At 54.5% G+C, this 6066-nt stretch overlaps 1 long non-coding RNA gene across 1 annotated transcript; it reads left to right on the forward strand.

Moving 5' to 3' along the window:
- The first annotated feature begins 3046 nt into the window (after positions 1-3046).
- LOC115275718 lies at positions 3047-4410 on the forward strand. The gene is made up of 2 exons (XR_003901712.1): positions 3047-3332; positions 4152-4410. It is a non-coding gene; the product is annotated as an uncharacterized LOC115275718 (long non-coding RNA).
- Positions 4411-6066: the final 1656 nt, after the last annotated feature.

Consider the following 6066-nt stretch of genomic DNA (forward strand, 5'->3'; position numbering starts at 1 on the left):
GAAGATCTAGAGACTTACAAATGGCCAGCTGAATTTATTTCAAAAAATGAAACTCTTTTCAATAGATGGTGTTGAAGCAGCTGGCTATTGCTACAGAAACAAAGCAACCCTGACCCCCTACGGCACCACAGGAGTAAAAATTAATCTGAGGTGGATCATAAACCTAACAGGGAAAGCCAAAACTCTGCTGCCTCTCGAAGGCGATGTCAGACAACTCCCTCCAGCCGGCGGGCAAGCGAATGTTACCTGAACGGGATTCGGGAGCCACTAACGGCAAAATTAACAATTAATATGTCGGATTTAAGCAAAAGCAAAAACCTCCACTATTTAAAAAATACTGTTAAGAAAGTGAAAAGCCAATTGAGAGACAAGGGGAAAATATTTGTCATCTCTATTTATCTATATCTACAAAGACTTTTGATCATAATATATAAAAGACTGAAACTACTCATTAATAAAAAGATGAACAGCTCGCGTTAACGAAAACCTGACTAACCAATAAAACTTTATAACAGAAGTTGCCGCATAGCCAATGAACCCAGGAAAAGATGTTTCACACCATGAGCCGCCAGAGAGGTGCGGATAGAAGCCAGGAGGACATGCAAGTTCACGCCTGCTCTGCTTCTGACCCCGAGGAAGCCAGCCAGCCACTGCTCCCAGGCGGACGCTCCAAAACAATATGGCTCAAGGTCTATAGACGCTCTATTCCTGTATCCCCAACACCCACCCAAGGGGAATAGATAAGCAAACCGTGGTGTACTCATAAGTAGAATGCCCTCCAGATACATCCAGCAACAGGGATGGGTCTCAGAACACTGTCCTGAGCAAAAGAAGTCAGACACAAAAGAGCACAAATCAGGGCACCTTGGGGGCTCTGTCGGGTAAGCATCCCAACCTCGGCTCAGGTCAGGATGGCACTGTTCGTGAGTTCGGGCCCCGCGGTGGGCTCTGTGCTGACGGCTCAGAGCCTGGAGCTGCTTCGGATTCTGTGTCTCCCTCTCTCTCTGCCCCTCCCCCACTCCAATCTGTCTCTCTCTCAAAAATATATACACATTTAACAACATTTTTAAAAAAGAAAAAGAAAAGCCAGAGTAATCTTCACAGATTGAGCTGATGACAGCTGTTACCTCTGGGCACGTGTGTTAGTTGGAAAGGCAGGAGGGAACCTTCTGGAGTGATGGAAATGTTGTGTACTTGACCTGCATAGAGGTCATATGGGAGCAAACATGGAAAATTCATTGAGATGTACACTAAAGGTTTTTGCATTTCACCCCATTTAATTATACTTTAAAAACAGCTAAAACTTACCATCAATAACACTTGAAATATAAAATACTCAGAAATGAATCTAATAAAGCATATGCAGTACTTCTGCAGAGAAAATGATAAATTATATTAAGAGACTGAAGAAAATCTGCTCACACGGACACAGATCGTGTTTGGGAACAACAGTATCGTGTTGGCTCTTCCCGAATTTATCTATTGATGATGCGGTTCCATAAGGCTCCCAGGCTCGGATGTGCATGCGTGTGCGTGCACGTGCTGTCTGTGCCTGTATGTGCATGCTTGTGTGTGTACACACATGTCCGTTCGTGCATGCCTGTGCGTGCCTGTATGTGCACATGCATGCTTGTGTGTACACACGTGTGTATGTGCATGTGTGTGCATGTATGTGCGCGCCTGTGCGTGTGCGTGCCTCTGCGTGCCTGTATGTGCACGTGCATGCTTGTTTGTACACACACGTGTATGTGCATGTGTGTGCCTGTGCATGCGTGCCTGTGCATGCCTGTGTGTGTATGTGCATGTGTGTGCCTGTGCATGCATGCCTGTGCATGCCTGTGCATGCCTGTGCATGTGTGTGCATGTGCGTGCATGCCTGTGTGTGTATGTGCATGTGTGTGCCTGTGCATGCATGCCTGTGCATGCCTGTGCATGCCTGTGCATGTGTGTGCATGTGCGTGCGTGCCTGTGGGTGTATGTGCATGCATGTGCATGTGTGTCCATGCGTGTATGTGCATGCCTGTGGGTGTATGTGCATGTATGTGCGTGCATGTTCATGTACATGCATGTGTATGTGTGGTCTGGAAAGCTTCATGTTTTAATATCTATATACAAGACAAAAGAATCAGAAGTAAGAAAAATACTCCTGAAAAAGACCAACATTCTGGAAGAATGTGACCCTCCAATGTCAAGAATTATTATAAACCTAAAGTAATTAAGTCATAGAAAGTTGCAAAAGAAACAAAACGCCCGGGGGAGCGGAAAGTTCTCACAAGCAGACTTGTCAGGATTTGGAGACGGGATGTGGGGGAGGGGGGCACGGCACTACGTTGCAGATCAAGAGAGGAAAGAGCAGACTTTTCCACGAGTCGCTCAAGGGTGGTCGGTCGCCCAGACCAAGAAAACAGACCGGGTCCCACCCCCTCACGCCGTTCAGAAAAATCAATTGCAGGTTTATTCCAGCTCTTAATTGTAGAGGCGAAATCGGACACGCCTGGGAAGATCACGTGACAGTGAGCGGGTGACTTCAGGATGGGGACGGGGCTCACTGGCCGCACAGAAGTCGTGAATACTGAACGGGGAAAGCTAACTGTTCACGCGACACGGCGCGGAGGGAAGAGCGAGCCCCCAGCTGAGGACGGCTCGTAACCCATCTAACCGAGAAAACATCTGTGCCCGGAATTTAAAAAGAGTTTCTATAAATCAATTAAAGGACAAAAAATGTACAGAAAAATGTTCAAAAGACTTAAAAGAGGCACTTTCCTGAACAAGAAACTTGAATGGCCAGCAAATATATAAAATGACATTCGATACCCTTGGTAACGGAGAAATGCAAACTCACCCCCCCCACAGCGGTTTATGCTTTCACACCCACCATATAGGTAAAAATTAAAAATTATGAAAATATCAAGCTTGGCAGGGACGTAAAGCCGTAGCGTTCTCACGGTTGCTCGTTGGCGCATAAACCGGGTCACCTGCTGTGGAACACGTGCAAGCCTATGATGTCACGTGGAGCGCCCGGTGGCCCAGAAAGCCGCCAGAGGTCGGGGCTCAGGACGCACACCGGAGGGCGCAGCAAGGACTGTGTGTAGCGACGCCTTGTGAAGAGCCGTCCGAAGGGCCGTCCGCCGTGGAGCGGGCACAGAGGCGGGACTTACGTGCTTACGCAGGAGCGCTTCACAAGAGGGAAGGTGAACCACCCAAAGCTGCCCCGCACAGAAGCGGTGATTTCTCAGAAACAGACGTGTGGTCGGGAATGCGGGAGGGGAGAAGCACCCAGCAGGTTTCCACTCATCAGTTTCAAGAGCGTGGAGATCCAAGCACGTTGGCAGGTAAGCCTGTGAGGTAGAGCTGGGCGGGGTCAGGGGAATGAGAGGCGGGAGCTCGGGAGCGAGTTCCCTTCGAGGGCGGGGGAGGGGCCTGGGGGGGGCCAGAGGCTGATGCCCTGTGTCCTCCCCCGGGGTTGGGGTGCAGGTCTTTGCTGTACTTTTTTGTTATGGGTGATACTTACTTAACAGGTGTAATTTTTCATCAACCCAAGGTTTAATGAAAACCTGTATTTATTTATTTATGTATTCACGTATTTATTTAATTCGATTTTTAGAAAGAGAGAGAGAGAGGCCAAGCAAGGGAGGGGGAGAGAGGGAGAACCTTAAGCAGGCTCCACCCCCAGTGAGGAGCCCAATGCAGGGCTCAATCCCAGGACCCCGGGATCATGACCTGAGCTGAAATCAAGGGTCAGACGCTCCCTTGCCTGAGCCACCCAGGTGCCCTCGAAAACCTTTTTGATAAGCTCACAAAGACAGGGACAATCTCCTGACGTCCCGACCTGCTCCTGGTGTGCGGATCATCGCGCGGGCCACTCGATGGACCTCCTACGCTTTTTATTTGGGATTTCCCGCCTAAATCCATCAGCGAGGCCATTTGTTGTGAGGCAGGGCTCTGCGGAAATTAAAGCCACAAGTCCGCTGGGGTGCCCTCCAGATTCGGACTCCGCTCCAGACTGACACTCGCTGTGCCTCGGTGTCCCTCATGTAAAGTGGGTGACAATGACTTTACCCGTGCCATCCGACCAATAAAATCCTCCCGGCGGCGTTTGACCCGTGGAGCACGTGTGCACTGGTTTCAGCTTTCCTTTTGTTTGATTTCAGCACAAGGGTGATGCAGTTCTGTGACGTGAACTGGAAAGCCTCCGCCGTCCGCGGGCCGGCCCCACGGACGCAGCCGGGGAAGAAAGAGATGGCGTACAATAGTTTCCACGAAGAACCTGGAGTTTTGGAAGATCTCTCGTAAAGCTGTCTGGGCCCAGAGCTTTTGTTTTCCGCAGACATGACTCAGACAACCTCCCCCCCGCTGCCTTTCTCCCCGTTCTCGGGTCTCCCACTGACCGGATGACACGTTGGCAGCAGATGCCGTTTGTTACGCCAGCGTCTCTTTCTTGCTGGCTGGTTTCTTGGGGGCTCACCCTCTGTGGCACTGTCCATGTGCTCGGGGAACACGGCTGTCCTAGCGGGAGGCGCGTGTTACAGCTTGATTTGGGGCCGCGGCCCCGTGGAGCAGACGGGAGGGGCCGGCTTTGGGTAGCCTCACGCCTGCCCAGTCCGGGGAAGAGTCTGTCCGCTGGCTCTGCTCCCCGGCTCCAGGGAGCCCTCCCTGAGCCTTCCCCACACCAGGACCCCCTGGCTGCCCCAGCCGGTCACAGAGATGCTGCCCCTGTTCCCTGAAACTGGGGTGGGAGGGGCCAAGTGGGGATCCTGGGGAGCCTCAGCTGCTAAAACAATCCTCAGAAAGATCTAGCACTGGTCTGCCTCCCGACACAGGAGTGTAAGTAGGACGCCAGGGACTGCCTGGGCCATGCAGGGCAGCGTGGAGACTGGGAGAGAGCACGGGCCGTGGGGGGGCCCCCCCGCTGCCGCGTCCACCCGCAGCCCCTTCCCTCCCTCCCGAGCTCCAGGGCCCGTCCTCCTTCACCCCTGCACCAGTCCACCCTCCAGTCAGGGGCACCCTGCAGTCCTGCCCACGTGGGGCGAGTGCGGGCTCCGCGCCTGATGCTTCCGCCAGCTGCTCCGAGCCCGCCGGGCCGGCCGGAACCCTCCTGGGCTCTGCTCGGCTCTTCTCTTGGTTCTCCTGCCAGAGAAGGATTCGATGTTTTCCATTTCCTCAAGTTCACCGACATTTGTTTGTCCTGAGGCTCCTTCGCTTCCCTTCCTCGGGACTCTGCGACGTGCCTTGCCTGCCTGACCGCCTGGTGGCCAGGATGGACGTGGAGGCCACGTGAGTCCCATGCAGGGACCAGGCCCCACGCGCGCCTTGCTCAGGGGGCAGCGCGGGCCAATCCAGGTAGCTCAGGACGCCTGCCAGGCCCCGGCTGCTTTCCAGAGGGAAGAGGGGCACACAGGCTTCGGGGACGGCTCTGGGTCCTGGAAGGATGGTCCAGCTTCCAGAAGAAGGGCTCGAGGAAGAACACCACGGGAAGGCTGTGTGGCAGGTAGAGGTCCCGGCCGGGTGCGTGGTGAGCGGGCAGCCCTTCTGCTTGGGGGCCCGGCCCCGCCTGCACTCCTGCAGCGACCTGGGTTCAGCCTTGTCCCGGGTCACTCTGTTTCGTGCCCTGCCCTGGGCAGTGCTGGTCTTTGCCCTGCAACCGGAGGAGGGCAAAGTGGTCAGTGGTGGAGCCGGGGTTCGCCCAGACCTCGCAGGGCACCTGCGGGTGCTTCTCTGCCACAGTGGGCCCTCACGATGTCCTGGCGGGCGGGGGTGGCACATGTGCAGCCTGGGAACCCCGGGCTGGGTGGCAGTACCTCTGAGCCTCAGGGGCTCGCTGGCCACCTCGGAGACCGAGCTGAGTCAGGATGGGAGAGGCGACTTCGTCCTGTGAGCACAGAGGCTAGAGGGACGCACAGGGACACGGTGACAGCGTTCTTGGGGCCTGGACAGGACAGCATCTGGGCGCCCCTCCCCAGGCGGGTCAGGAGGACCCGGATGGAGGTTCAGTGGGGCCTACAGGGCAGCCCCCTGCACACGCCTCTGGGGTGGGGCGACCGTGACCTCTGGGAGGACTGGCTATGA

Source organism: Suricata suricatta, chromosome 13 (assembly GCF_006229205.1).
Source record: "Suricata suricatta isolate VVHF042 chromosome 13, meerkat_22Aug2017_6uvM2_HiC, whole genome shotgun sequence".
In the NCBI taxonomy this organism is placed as follows: Eukaryota; Metazoa; Chordata; class Mammalia; order Carnivora; family Herpestidae; genus Suricata; species Suricata suricatta.